The 14,092-nt window shown below is 41.0% G+C and overlaps 1 protein-coding gene across 1 annotated transcript in view; it reads left to right on the forward strand.

Moving 5' to 3' along the window:
- The first annotated feature begins 5,455 nt into the window (after positions 1–5,455).
- The window catches only part of SPOPL (speckle type BTB/POZ protein like), a 37,675-nt gene continuing 29,038 nt past the window's right edge, over positions 5,456–14,092 (forward strand). Inside the window, exon 1 of the mRNA XM_067299397.1 lies at positions 5,456–5,513. The gene's annotated coding sequence lies outside the window, so the exon portion shown is untranslated. The remainder of the gene's footprint in view (positions 5,514–14,092) is intronic.

The following is a 14,092-nucleotide window of genomic DNA, read 5'->3' on the forward strand; positions in this document are numbered from 1 at the left end:
AATGGCTCTGAGAGGCCACAGTAAAGAGAGAGTAAAGTAGAAAGAACCTGGGACACAGCACACAGTTATTCAGTCATAGTTGTGGAGTTCTGGCAAATATGAATGAATTCAACAATATATATTTGCATAGAGAAAACGTAGGGAAAAAGTGGAAGATTTGTAGGAGTGGACGACTGAAAGGACGATGAGATTTTTGGGGATAAGAAACTGGTGATAATACACGTGTTAGAGAATACTGAGAAGGCACTAACAACAGATGATCAGTGATTTGCATCAGGACATTTTGCAGAAAAATTAATGTCATGTACTGCTGCAGCAATCTCCAGTGAGATCCCTTCCATTATGCATTGAAGAAATATCTATATGAAGATGTGATGCCTTATTTGAAGTCCTTACTACCTAGCTTAAGATAAGATATAACGGTGAATATAACAAACAAAACAAACAAAAAGAGAAACTTAGGGAGAAGAACATGACAAGACAAAATAACTTCCTTTTATTAAACTTTCTTTTTTAAAGCATCAGGCATTCTCTTACAGGGAGTAAATTCAGCTGCTGTTAACATATAAGCTTCCCTTGAATTAAAATGTGTTGCAAAGCTGACTAAAACTGTGTGGGAAAAATTTGCCCATCTTATGATAGTCAGAAAACTCAATGTTTTCCCATTTCACATTTTGGATGAAAATCTTTGAAATGTTTATTTATTTTTAATGAAACAAGAAATGGAAGCTCACACAGAACATCTGCTGAGCTAAGGCAAAGACTGGAAGATCCAGGTTCAAGTCTCTGCTAAAATTAATGTTTGTTTATACAAAGTAGAACAGTCTGAACAGGGAAGAATCCTACTGCGCAACAGCCAATACCTTTGTGGTTAAGGTTTTATCTGTGACGTGAAAGACAGGAGACCAAAACCCTAATGGAAAGGACATCAAAACTCAGGCAAAGCAGAGACTTGAGTCTGACTCCTCCACCTCCGGTAGGCTCTTAGCTATAGCCACTGCAATACTGGCTATTTACAGAATCTCACCCTTCTCCCTAAGAAGAAATTCCATGTTTGCTAAAACCTTTCTGCAAAACTAGCACATATTTTCCACTGAAGCATGCCGGTTTCAATACACTGACCTTTACAAGTGAAGACTCATTCTGTTGAAACATTACTGAATAATTTTAGAGCTGTATCACTAACTTGTAATAAATGAGTTGTTTGTTGCAGTGTAACAGGATTTATCTTTTCCTTTTCAGGAAGAAAACCTAGAAGCAAAACATAAAAAAAAGTTAAGGTGGCAAACTCAAGCTAAATTGGGTAATCCTTAATATCCTCAAATTTTAAATTCCTTTTACTTCTACTGCCAAGCCACACTATATACAGACTAAAAAACTTCTCTGCTGAAATTTTGTACGCTTTGAAAACTGTCCATGAAACTGAGACTCATTTCAGCTAGACCAGGCTTTGCATTCATTTAATGCAAAATCACCCATATATCTTGACTGTACTTTTGCAGTGTCGTCTGCTTGCTCTCTTAAAAGTAGATTGGGTAGAATAAGATATTGTGGATTTACCATAGTTCCTCCAGAAAGTACTCTCCTTTGAACAACAGACAAGAAAGGAAAATAGAAAGCATGTGACACTATCAGTGTGATAGGTGGTTTGCTATTGATTTTTCTAACATCAGTTACTTAACAAAAATGATTAATATTAACTTGCTTAACAAATGAAATCAAATTATTATTCTCATCTTCACTTTATTTTAAAAAGCTGATTTTCATGATTTAATTTACTTGCGAATCTTGAAAATGTATTTCAGCAGTGCGTGTGTGTGTGTAATGCTGGCTTTCACCAAAAAGATCTCAAAGAGGTTTATTATGAATCTGTAATTAGGATATATAATTTTGCCTTTGAAATGCAGCTCCCCATTGGGTAGAGAATGACTTCCACTTATAACTTCATCTTGCAAATCACTTAAATGCATGTCTATATATGCAACTACTCCCCTTAAGTCTGTGGTACTGCTCATATGCCTAATACTGAAAAGAATCTATTTTAAATGCTCTGAGAGTTAACATCATCACTACAGCAGCTGCATTCAGACAGTACACCTCACACCATATAAGGTGAGGTGAGGAAATCTGGTCAATACCCTAAAATACATCCTCTTTCAAACAGTTAACATAGGGGCAAACAGGATTTTTATTTCTAAGGGTTTATCTAAGGGTGAAAGTTCCCAACAGTCCGAAACTTGATCACCCTCGAAAGAGGACTGTACTGCCTGCCCAGATTGGAATACTTTAAATCTCCAAATGCTAATCCTTTTATAACTGTATGTTAATATTCTTTCTTATTTCTGGCAGCATTTCTTAAATAAAATTATTCTATAAAGAAACCCTTAAGAATTATTAAGTATGGTGATTAAAAAAGTCCATCCTCAAGAAGGGATCCAACTTGATTGTAACAGAGGAGTATGAGGACCTCCCAGTGAAGGATGGCACCACTGCAGTACAGTAGAAGCACTGCTCTTTCCCAGTGGAAGCTGTGAGGAAAAAAAGTCTGGAGCAGTGTTTTTCATCTTTTTGACTTTAATCTTGTTTCAGAAAGTAACCTAGCTGCTTTCCATGAAAAGCTTTGAAAAATATAAATAGGAGTAGGAAAAAAACAAGTCTCTGTCAGAAAGTAGTGTATTTTGCACATGCATATTCCTGTGGCCTGCTGCCTGGTTTGGGAAAGTATGATCTAGGGCATTGACCCTGGATTCAGGAAACTTTGGTTCTCTTGTTGTCTCTGGCAGAATCTTTGTTCTGTAAGTGCAGTTAATCATTTCACCCTGTCTTGTTTTTCTCTACCATTTTCTGTCCTAATTAGATTATAAACTCAGAACAGTGTTTGTCTCTTATGTGTTGTAAAATGTCTGGTATTAAAGGCCACTTATCTCAATTGACCTGCTAAGTGCTACTATAATGCAAATAACACTGATGTATCCTGACTTGACAGTATTTCACCTTAATGTGACACAAGAGGCTGGTATTATATGGTGCACTTTAATTTAGTTCTGAGAGGAGAAACAAACTCAGGACATGAAAATAGGAATCTGAAGGTGAATAGCAAAGAATAGGACTGGGCAGGAAAATAAATACAGCTTCTATTAAAACCAACTGGAGACTCCAGATCTGGAAAGTGCTAGCTGTTTTACTTGGCAACCACTTATGTGCCCTTCTCTTCCACTTGCCCACATGTCAAGAATATTATATATCTGAGAGGGAGTTAAAACTTTTTAGCCTAAGGGATGCACGCATTGCTGGCAGCCAAAAACCTCTGAGCTGTAATCTTACCCTTTATCAACTAACAGATATGTAGGTGTTCTTCACAACTGCTATCACTGACCTATCCTTGCAGACATTCTCTAGAACGGGATTTAAAGGTGATGGCAGTTAGTTACTATATGCTAAGTTTAACTTATGCCACTGCTTTTACTGCATGCCAAACTAATCAATCTAAATCTTAAGATTCCCACTACACATTCTTCAGTTATGACTAGGAATGCACCTCTGATTTCTGTTGGGGGAGATTTAGTCCTGTCTTGCAAGAGTGGAAAATTTTACTTCCTATTTGTAGTAGCTTCTCCAAGCATTGCACTATTCAGCTCACGAGATCAAGAATCCTGACAGCCTGCGTTCTACTAATGTCTCATAGACTGACAAAGGTACGCTGTGTTTTCTCCTAAGTGATGGGTCATATGAAAGGTAACAGCCAAATTCTCCTCCAAGCATCCTCTTCAGTTAAATGCAGTAAGTCTTAGCTGTGGCTCTAAAGTATTTTTCCTACAAGCATTGGTATGAAAAAGACCCCAAACAAACAGAAAATGCTGGGCCATCCAAAAGCAAAGTAGAAAGGCTCTTGAAATAGTTCTGAGTGAACAAAAAGCAGCATGGACCTGTCAGTAGAGTTTTTTTCCCTGCAGGGTGAATTATCCAAGGCAACGTGCCTCACTAATGCGGTTGTATTGATTTTGAGACCTTTGCTAGCTTAGGTATCCTTACACAGCACAATACTTTGTACACGTATTCCTAGCGCTCATTCCCAAGGGAGGTAATTAAGGTGTCAGCGAGACTCTTAATTCTCTCCACAGTTGGTATTTTCCTTAAAGCCCTGGCCCCTAGAAAAAAATTATAATATACTTTGCTTAAGTTTTATATACAACCCTCCACAAACAAGTTTGCAGTACTGTGCACAAAATTTACAATCGCACATTTTTAGCAACAGATTAAAAAGATATGTCAATGACTTATAGAAATTAATTCCACCTGGGCTAGGGGAAACATCAGAAAAAAGACTTTCAAAACTGTTGGATGCTGAATGTATTTGGGATAGAATGGAAGTACACAGGTCAGGGAGCTGTTCCATGAAGCACATGCAGCAGATGGCATGTAACATGGTGCAGTAGGTGCTCATCTGCGTATCAGCTAGGATGCTGAGAACCCAGCATCAACACTACACATGTGGGGAGTGGTTACACAGGACAAGCTGTCAGATCTTAATGCCTTTTAGAGGCTGGAGCTCACGAGTGTAATTTTCAGCTTTAGCTTCATCTGAAAAAAAACCTCAGAGGCTCCAAGTCTGCCTGCAGTGTGAACCAGAGTAGTAAGTAAGGATGATGACTGGGCACATGCTTCACAAAAGCACTCCTGGGCCCCACTGAAACGCTAATACGACAAAGCCTTGGGCTTCCTCCCCTCTGGTACTGCCGGCTCCCGTCCTCACCTGAAGCCTTCCCGGGAGCACCCCGGCCACCTGCTCCCAGCCATTCCCCTCCTCTCCCTCACACCTACATCCCCTCGGCACCATGTGCCTGCCCGAAGCTGCTTGTCCCCCCCGTCGCCACCCCCAGGCTCCAAAAAGCGGGGGGGGGGGGGGGGGGGGGGGCGACTGTCCGCAGCCAGCCCAGACCGGCGCTCTGGCCGTCGCCTCACCCCCTCAGCAGCCAGGGCCGTCTATCCTGCCTCGGGCCCTGCGACGACGCCCTGGCTGCGGGGCCCGCACACACGGCCGCCACCGCCCTCCCCTCACCGCGGGGAGCTGCCGGCATCGGGGGCCAGGTGAGGGCGAAGAGAAACCACCCGGCCCCGCCCCCGCCAACGGCCGGCCTCGCGCCCCGCCCCCGCCCAACGGCCGGCCGCGCGCCCCGCCCCGCCCAACGGTCGCCGCGGGGAGGGCGGGGCCGAGCGCGAGGGCCCGGATGGAAGCGGCGCTGCGCGGCGCAGCGTGAGCGCTGCCTGCCCGGAAGTGCGGCGGCAGGAGCGGCGGGGAGCGGGTCGGTACGGGAGCCGGGAGGTGCCGTGCTGCGCGGGAGGGGCGGCGGGGGCTCTCGGCGCGGCCCTGGCGCGGGCGGCGATGCGGCTCCGCCGCGGCCCGGCCTCGCCGCTTCCGCCTGCCGCCGGGCCCCGGTGACCGCCGCGCCGCGCCTCCCCTCCGCCCCGGCGCTATGAGCCCCGCCGCGCCGCCCAGCCAGCGCCGCGCTCCGGTACGTACCGCCCGCAGCGCCGGGCCCCGCGGGCCGCGGCCGGGGAGGGCCGGGCGGGGGGGAGGGGGGGCGGGGAGGCCTTTGTGTGCGCCCTCCTGCCGGGCCGCGGCGCCGCCGGGGCCCGGCCTGCCCCGCGCTGCCCTCCGCGGGGCAGCCGGCCCCTGCGGCGCGGGGACGCGCGGGGGAAGCGCCGGGGCGGGGGCGTCTGCTGGCTCCGCGCTCGGCTCCGCTTGGGCCGCGCCCGGCGCTGCGAACGGGCGCAGCGGTGAAGGGTGGGCCGCTTGTACCGACCCCCCCCGCGAGCAGCGAGTCCGCGCCTTCCTGGGGCCTTACGATCCTCGGTGTTACTGCTGTCCTAGCACTGACCCAGGGGACGCCGTGTGACTGATTCTATTTCCATGTATGCAATCTATACCTTGAGCAGTTCCTAACGAGCAAGCCAGTGCAGGCCCTGACGTGTGTGCTTTGCGTTGCAAGGCTGGGGCAGACACTAATACACTCTCTGAAAAAATTTCTTTTGCTTATATACTCTTGTTCTGATTCTAAGCTGTGACATGAAACTTCCTCTAACAAGTTAACATAACGAAAAGCTGTTTTGGGCTTTCTTTTGGGGGGATTATGGAAAACTTGTGAAACTGTAGCAGTGAGTGAATAATATTTAGAAGATCATGCTTGATTCATCTGTATAGTGCTCACCATTTTATACATGGTCAGGAAGTGAAGTTGACTAACACTGGTTTTCACCTGATGATGTCATCTACTGAAGTTCACTGGAGTCTAGTGAAATTTGCATCGTCTTAAGACCGTTCAAGACTAATTGTAGTTGAGAAGGAACATAAGGAATGGAGAGAAGCAAAAATGAAACACAATAACATGAGCACTGTTACTGACTTAACGATTCTTTAACTGTAATATACTAAGAACATCTGTTTACTTAAAAATGCAACTTTGCTTTGTGAAGATATCCTTTTTAAAATGGTGTTAAGAATTTTTAAAATACTATTTGAACAAACAAGATTGTTTCTAGCCTTCTGCCGTGAAACAATATGTGAGAATCAAGTTTGGTCATTCCTTATTCTTCTTACCAGTTTTGCAGGATAAGTAATTTTGATAGGTATTCCATATGGTTAGAGTAATTTGTATCATAGTGGTACTGAAGATGAGCTATTTGCACAGCTATCAAGGTATTTTGTTTAACTGTTCTGGACAAAACCAAATCTTTGGGTTTTTTTTTAATGTTTTTGCTAATTATTTCTGGAAGTAAAAATTACTTATTAAAGGGGTGCTGTTAACTTATCAGTCACAGCCAAAACTAGAAGTGTTTACCTGGCTTCTCTAACTAGTTCCTCAGGGAGGTATAACTGGGACAAACATAGATATTTGTGAGGAATTTCCAGTGTGCTTCTGCTGCATAGTGTTTTTTTCCTCTCTGTAAGTGGATATTTGCTTGGGAAAGGGAAAAGCATTTTTAAACAATATGCCTTTTGTATATAAAGTCACAAACATGGTAGCGTTTGGTACAACACCAGAAGCTACTTCTAACTCTCTTTTGGAAACCTGAGATTTGAAATATCCAGAAATATCCTTGGTGTTATATTGCCTTGAAAGAGCTTTTTGCCAGGCTTTAACTTCAGTAGTTTGCAGTTTGTTTCTCCCATCTTAAATACTACTAGATTTTAATTGTCAATACACAGTGATTGCAGGTTTTGGACACTTGGTTGAAGTCACATCTTATAAAAACTACTTCTCTCTCTCTCTCTTCTCTCTCTCGCTCGCTTGCTTTTTTTTTTTTTTTTAAACACACTACTTCTCCGCTAATTTTTGTGCCTTTACAGGCATCTAAAATGAGTATGTAGGAGAGAGAATGACAGCAGTTGTTACTAACAGTACAAGTTAAAGTGGAAAAGAATTAGCTGAGGGCAGGGCAGTAACAGATATTGTAGTTAAAACATTTGCACATAGATCTCATTGGTTTCCCTTTCTACTGATTCTTTCTTGTTTTTTCCCTCTGCATATGTGGTTTTTCCACTCTTACATATGCTGTCTCTTCACATCTCTAACTTATAACTGTTCACTTTTTTTCTCTTTACATCTTATTCCCTTTTAGGGATGATTATAGTTAGAAGTTTCTCCTGTTGAACTTCTTTCCAAAATCTGGGATGCCCTCATAAGTGGGCTTCCATGTATCTTGAGTTACAAAATTACCCCATCACATTCTGTTTTTTTCCTCTACTGATGAGAAGTAGATATTAATGATTTTTTTTTTCTGACAGTATTCTGTGACAGGCTTATATATTCATTGTAGGCATTTCTGTCTCTTTTTGTCCAGAAGTCTGCAACTTGTTGCCCATTTTGCTTTCTGTTTATTTGACGAAACGTTCTTAAGAATAAGGAAATCTAAATCAGGTCATTAGGCTAATTAAAACCAAAGACTTGATACTTGTAATCATAAAATCCTCTGATCTTCAAAATGTGGTGCCCTAGATCAAAACATGAATGCTTCGGAAAGTGTAGAAAGTGTCAGTGTCCTGTCATATGTGTCCTGGACGCTGCATCTTTAGGATAAAAGAGGAGGCCCTTCCCTCAGTGGCTGTGTAATGCCCTAATGCAGTGAGCTCTCAGCTTGTCCTCTCCAACAGGCTTTCCTACCTTGGCTCGTTGTTCTTTCCTCCCTCTGCAAAATACCTGCATATTCACGGCAGGTTTCTTCCTTGCCTTTTCTTGAGAAAATTCCAAGTTTATCTCCTTATGGCACCTTGTTTCTATTTCCGCTTGTCCCACCCATTTTGAAAGGACTCGTATTGGAACTGTCACTTCAAATGAGAGCAGGAAATCACTGCTTTAGTTTGTACTTAGGATAGAATTGTTGCAACTGTGTAAGGACTGGAGATATTTTCATAATGGAAATTTAGATTCTGTAGTAGTTTTTACTGAGAGAAAATGGACACTTGCCATAGTTCAGTGGGTTTCTTAAGTAGCATGTATACTATGTTACTAGAGTTTGTATTACATTGCGTAAATGTTTCATTTTTTTTGGTAACGTTTTAGCTGTTCCTAACTTGTGTGGTGCCTGATCCCTAGGGGCTGAACATTGGCAGGAGTATGTTCAGTATTGGAGTAACCTTAAATAACAGACCTTCAACTTTCATCATCTCATTTTACCTGCATTTGATAGCTTTCCTATGTGGTTTTTGGTAACCTGGTTTAGAAATATTTTTTTGTCAGCTGTCAAGGTGTTTTAAATGTTCTTTATACATATGCTTGCAAAGTGATTCCTTATACCTATCAGTGTTCTTTTGATCAGTGTTCACATATAGCATTTAGGAAATGTAGTGGGAAGTGAGATACTCCTACTGATTCAGAAACTCATTGGCATGGAATAATCTAGAGATATCACACCTACAAATTCACTGAATTAGATTACTTTTTTTTTTTTCCCCCTGTGGCAGTCATCAAAGATAATGGGACATCACACAAACGTTACCACGCTTCACAGTTTGAGAATTTGACCTTTGTTTTAGTGAATAAAACTTGTTTCTTTTCCATGATGTTTATTCAGAGGTTAAAGGTGGACTATGTGATTTTTAAGTGGGCTTCATGTAAAGTTGAATGGTGGGTGACTAGGAGGGATTTCTGTGAGTGGATGGGTTTTTGTTTTTTGTTTTCCTTATTAGAAGTGTCTAGTGTGCTCTTCCTTGATTTCATTGCTAAATATAGGGAATGAAGAGGATGGGTTTTGTGAACACTTTCAAGATGGCAATTTACATTCTTTTTGCAAATGTTTAATACAAATATATTTTAGATCTCTGCACACTTAGCTGATCAGCACTGGTTAAAGCTCTAGTTTGATTTATATTCCTGCTGTATGATTGCTTTAGAATAGACAGTTGCTTAGCTTTTAATTAGTGGTACTATATCAGTTGAATACTGAACAGTCTGTGTCAGTTCCATCCACTTTCATTCATGTGACATTTGCTCCTTGCATTATATTGCAACTTAACTTCGTAAGTGGGTCAAAGGTGAATTATCGTTTGACATGTAATTCAATTTACTGCTTTATAGGAAGAAAAAGTAATTGTGTGCCAGGGAGAATGCAACAGAGTAGCTCCTGGTGTAGGCAGCACTCTTATGGTAAATGTCTCCAGCAGCTGGGAAACTCCCAAAGTTCATGGGGTGGAGAACCCCATGTTGTTGCACCTGCCTCTCTTGTGCCATGGAGAGGATCACTGATGAAACTTGGGAGCCAAGCTTTTTCTTTTCCTTCTTCCTGACTGTTCCTTTAATGTTTATCCCCTCAGAAGAGCTCATCTCCAGCTGGTGAAGTCACTAGCTGAAGACTTGCAAAATTGGTTCATAAGTAGGTTTAAGAATAGAGGTGAAGGGAATGGGGAGAGATGACTTGCACTTGATTTATTTCAAATGGATTGGTTTGTAGTATATTAAATGTCTGGGGAATTGATTAGACTGGGTGTCTCTGAAAGGGTTTGAGGTTAGTTACATCAGTTGTTGCTTCCTGAACAACTGAAACTGCAGGTAGATGCAGAACTTCCTCATTCTGGCCTGAGGAACAGTTGATATAACTTTCTTCTCTGGTGTCATACTTTCTAGTTCTCTGTTCCGTTTTGACTTTTTCTTGGAAATCTACTTTTCCCAGCAGTCTGATTTTCCTGGCTTTCTCTCTTCCTATCAGTTTCTAATTGATGAATCTGTTCTTTCTGAATGTTGCCTGTAGCTTGTGAGGGATGGTCATTTTCAACAGAAGGAACTGCAGTAAAAGTCACTGCTTTAAAGTTGAAATGCAGTCTAAATACAAGTCACTTTTTTTTGCTTTGAGCCCTTACTGTATTGATGTAATGATTCATATTAGTTAGCTGATAACTTCTAAAAGTTCTTTAGAGCAGGGACTGTTTACTGTCTTCACCATCTATCACAATAGGGATACTGAATTACTTAATCTGTAAGCGATACCTGAGTAACAAAACAGCATTCTTTGGTAGCAGCTTTTTAGTCTTAAAACAGATGGATTCCTTGGTAACTGAGTTTATTTTCAGAGTCATTTGTTTGTTTGTTATAGAAACTTACAGACAAAATCAGTAGAACTGTTTTGTAATGAACTTAGTGAACAAATGCTTGCTAAAATTTGCTTCAACTCCTGAGATGGAGCAAAATATAGTGGTAATATTAAACTTCTTTACATCTTTTTTATGAGCATAATGTGTGCTGGTCACGTTGATATTTAAATATTAAATTGAATAACTGTTGTTTGTAACAGAGGCCAAAATGCAACCATTTCGACTAATAATGTCATATCCGTGACACATATGAAGTTAACTGCAGTAATTATTTGCATACAATTAGACTTGTACCTATCTTTCAGGTATTCTTTCATGCATTTGGAAAGTTCTAAGTATATTCTTTGTATGAACTTTTTTAAAGACTTGAGTCGCACTACTGTAGTTCTGGAAATATTACCCTAGAAACCGAATTGTCTGAAGTCTCTAGGTAGCTTCTTTGGGTAATCGTAGGTTAATGTAATATATTACTGTACTGGCTATAAAAGTTGATGCAACCTTATTGTTAAGTCTGTCACTGCATTTGTCATACGGTTCCAAAGGAATAGAATGGATGGAGTTTAGTTTTGATTCTTTTTTAATCTCCCCACAGAGCTATTAAAGTAGGTTTTGTTTGTTACCTATGTGCAAACAAACTTCTGAAGTTAAAAATGGTTGTGGAAGAATGATTGTGTTGAAATGTGTGATACAGTTTATAAGAAACTGAAAATACGCAGTTATGTCTTAGAAAACTTTCAAAGATATACTGGGAACATAGCTGACCTGAGGAAAAAAGAACAAATTTTGTGATAAACAAAAAAGTGAACAAATTTTGAGAACTTGAGCTTATACTATTAAATTCCATGAGAGGCTTCTGCTTCTCTGGATTCCTGTATTGCTTATGGTGAAAGGTGCCTCATTCTCAAATTCTCTCCTAAAGTGCAGTTACTCTCTCTCCCTTTTTCTTTAAGGCATGATATAAGTAGGAGGAAAGCTACATAGGCAATAGCATGCTCAGATTTTTGTGGGTGGCAAACTTTGTCTCCAGAGTTAGATGCTATGATTGGTTATATTAATAAGTTTATCAAGCAGGATAGGCTTTTATTCTACAGTCCTTAATTCTGAATATTGTTTTACAGGCTGGGCATCATTTCTAATTTAAACAAAAGTCATGTTTGGAAATTTGCCATATCCTCCAACAATTGTGAGATTCTGCTCACTGAGTCGTAAGAGGAAAAAACGTATCAAAGTTGTCAAGTGTATTTTATCTGGTTTGTTGATAAATTACAGTATCTAAGCCTTCACGGAGGTTTTTGGACTCGTATGCAAAGAACTGGTTTGTCACTTAATTCTAGCTCTCTTCTTGATTTCCTGATAGTATATTCTTTTTTTTCTTTCTTTCTTTCTTTTTTTTTTCCTCTCTCTTGAAAGTAATTTTCTGTAACTGCACTGCAGGCATTATACTGCTCAACACGTAATGAGACTGCCTCCTTGGGGTGGTTCACAGTGTGGTTATGTCTGATGTGGACATTCCTTTTTGCAAGGGTAATCTGTTGAACTGCTACAGTGGGTGCAGCATCCAAGGCAAACTTGGAGCATCTTTCAGTCTGCCTTGTTGGACATCACTAAAGATGAAACCAAATCTGTTTACCTGCCATAGCCAGTGGAAGGCTTTGTAAGGCCAAGAAGAAATCAAGGAGGGATATTTGGCTCATTCAAGTTTAGATGCTCTTGGCTTCTGTTTGTGTGGTCTTCAGTCTGTGCAACATGCTTTCTGGAAATGTGACTTTGGATAGTAAGACAGCTGGTTGCAGTGCTAGCTTACAATGCAGTGTTTCACGGAAGATATTACCGGGAAGAGCCTCTCAAAGGCAGCTGAAGAAGCTTACAAAAATGCGTGAGTTTGGCCTGATGCAACTTACTCTCTTTTATCAGCCCTGCTGCTCTTGCCAAACTAAAGTCTGCTTGGCCATGTCTAGATTGTCCAGGCCACCACTGATAGGCCTACACCAGCCTCTTTGTACTGTTTGCTCAGACTTAAGTAAAATGATCTGCCTGCAGAAGAGTGAACTGATGGTACAAGCAGACTGTTCTGGAAAAAAGGTGGACAAACGTATTATCCCGTTTAGCAAGTTATAAGACCTTATACATTCCCACCTTCGTAACTAGGACATTTTGTAAGACAACATTTTTTCTGCTGTTTTGAATATAGTCTTAGACTTCAATTCTAAACCTCAAGGAGTTTGCACAGGGTTGATGGGTGGGTTTTTTTTTTTTTGAGTGAGAAGGTGATATGTTTCTTTTCTTAAGATTGATCTCTAGCAAGGGAGCCTAGTGTGGAATAAGTTGTGCCATTCTCTGTTCCATTCTCTTCCCTCCCCTCCAGATAAGCAGTCTGAAGTCGAAAATAAGAGCAGTGAGTCCTACGGTTTCAGCAGTTGCAAAACCAGCAGAGCTTAGTGTCATAAAGAAAGCAAGAAGTGGGTATTGCTAGTTAGTCTTTCTTGTGAGGCAGCAAATGATTCCATGGGAAGTGAAAGCCATAGACATTTTTTTAACAATTAAATAAACTAATTTTTAACAAATAAGCTTTGTGGGGGGGGGAGGGGGGAATGTGAATCCTACTATTGGTCACTTCAATCTATTGTTTTAAAAGGTTATAGCTTCTGTGTTCACCTAGCTTGTCTGTCTATAAAGAGAAAAGAGATACTTTGAAATTTTTTTCTGTCTTCAGCAATTTGACTATGTGCTGTAAGGAGGAAAAGTAGCAGGAACCTGCAAAGGTTTGAATTATTTTTCTAGTGGAAAATAGGTCTTAAACAGATTATTTTGGAATTGTTGTTAAATCCAAAAGTGTAAACAAATCAAGTAATATCTGGATGTTTTTAAAACAGCAGAATAGGGAAAATGTTCTACATTGTCTTTGAACTTCAGAAACTGGTCTCTATAGGGTAAGAACTTCTAGGATTTTTTCCCTTTTCTTAACCCTTTGTGTGTGTGAACCTGTTTAGCGACAGTCCAAGACTGAGATGCCAAGTTCTGCATGTCTTGATGGCTTTCACCGGGTATTTGTATTGCCATGGCTTTCAAAACTTCCTACTTCATATTCATCTATAGCAAGTAAACATGCAACTCTACCTTTTGACCTACCTGTCTTTCCCATGATGTCTCCTAATCAGCTGTCATGGATAGAATTTAATATCCAGTCCTTTAAAATTAATTCAGTTTCAAGAGTGTTTGACTGGTTGTACTGGCATCAAGTGTAGTTTGATTCCCTGACACAATCGACTTTTGTCATTTGAAAGTTTCCTGTAGGTTTCTCTCCTCGGTTTCCTAGCATATAAATGTCACTGTGCAAAATACAGCAACTGATTTTCTTTGTGACTGCTTTGGTAAGAGGCATGGAATAGGTCTCAGAGAAACTGTACCTCTTACAAAACTTTCTGTAAAAGTGCAACTGTGTGCACGAACTTGTCCGCTGTTTGCTGTGATAAGTAACAAAGAAACAAATTAACGATCAAAAAAAAC

The sequence above is a fragment of the Apteryx mantelli genome, chromosome 6 (assembly GCF_036417845.1).
Source record: "Apteryx mantelli isolate bAptMan1 chromosome 6, bAptMan1.hap1, whole genome shotgun sequence".
Classification (NCBI taxonomy): domain Eukaryota; kingdom Metazoa; phylum Chordata; class Aves; order Apterygiformes; family Apterygidae; genus Apteryx; species Apteryx mantelli.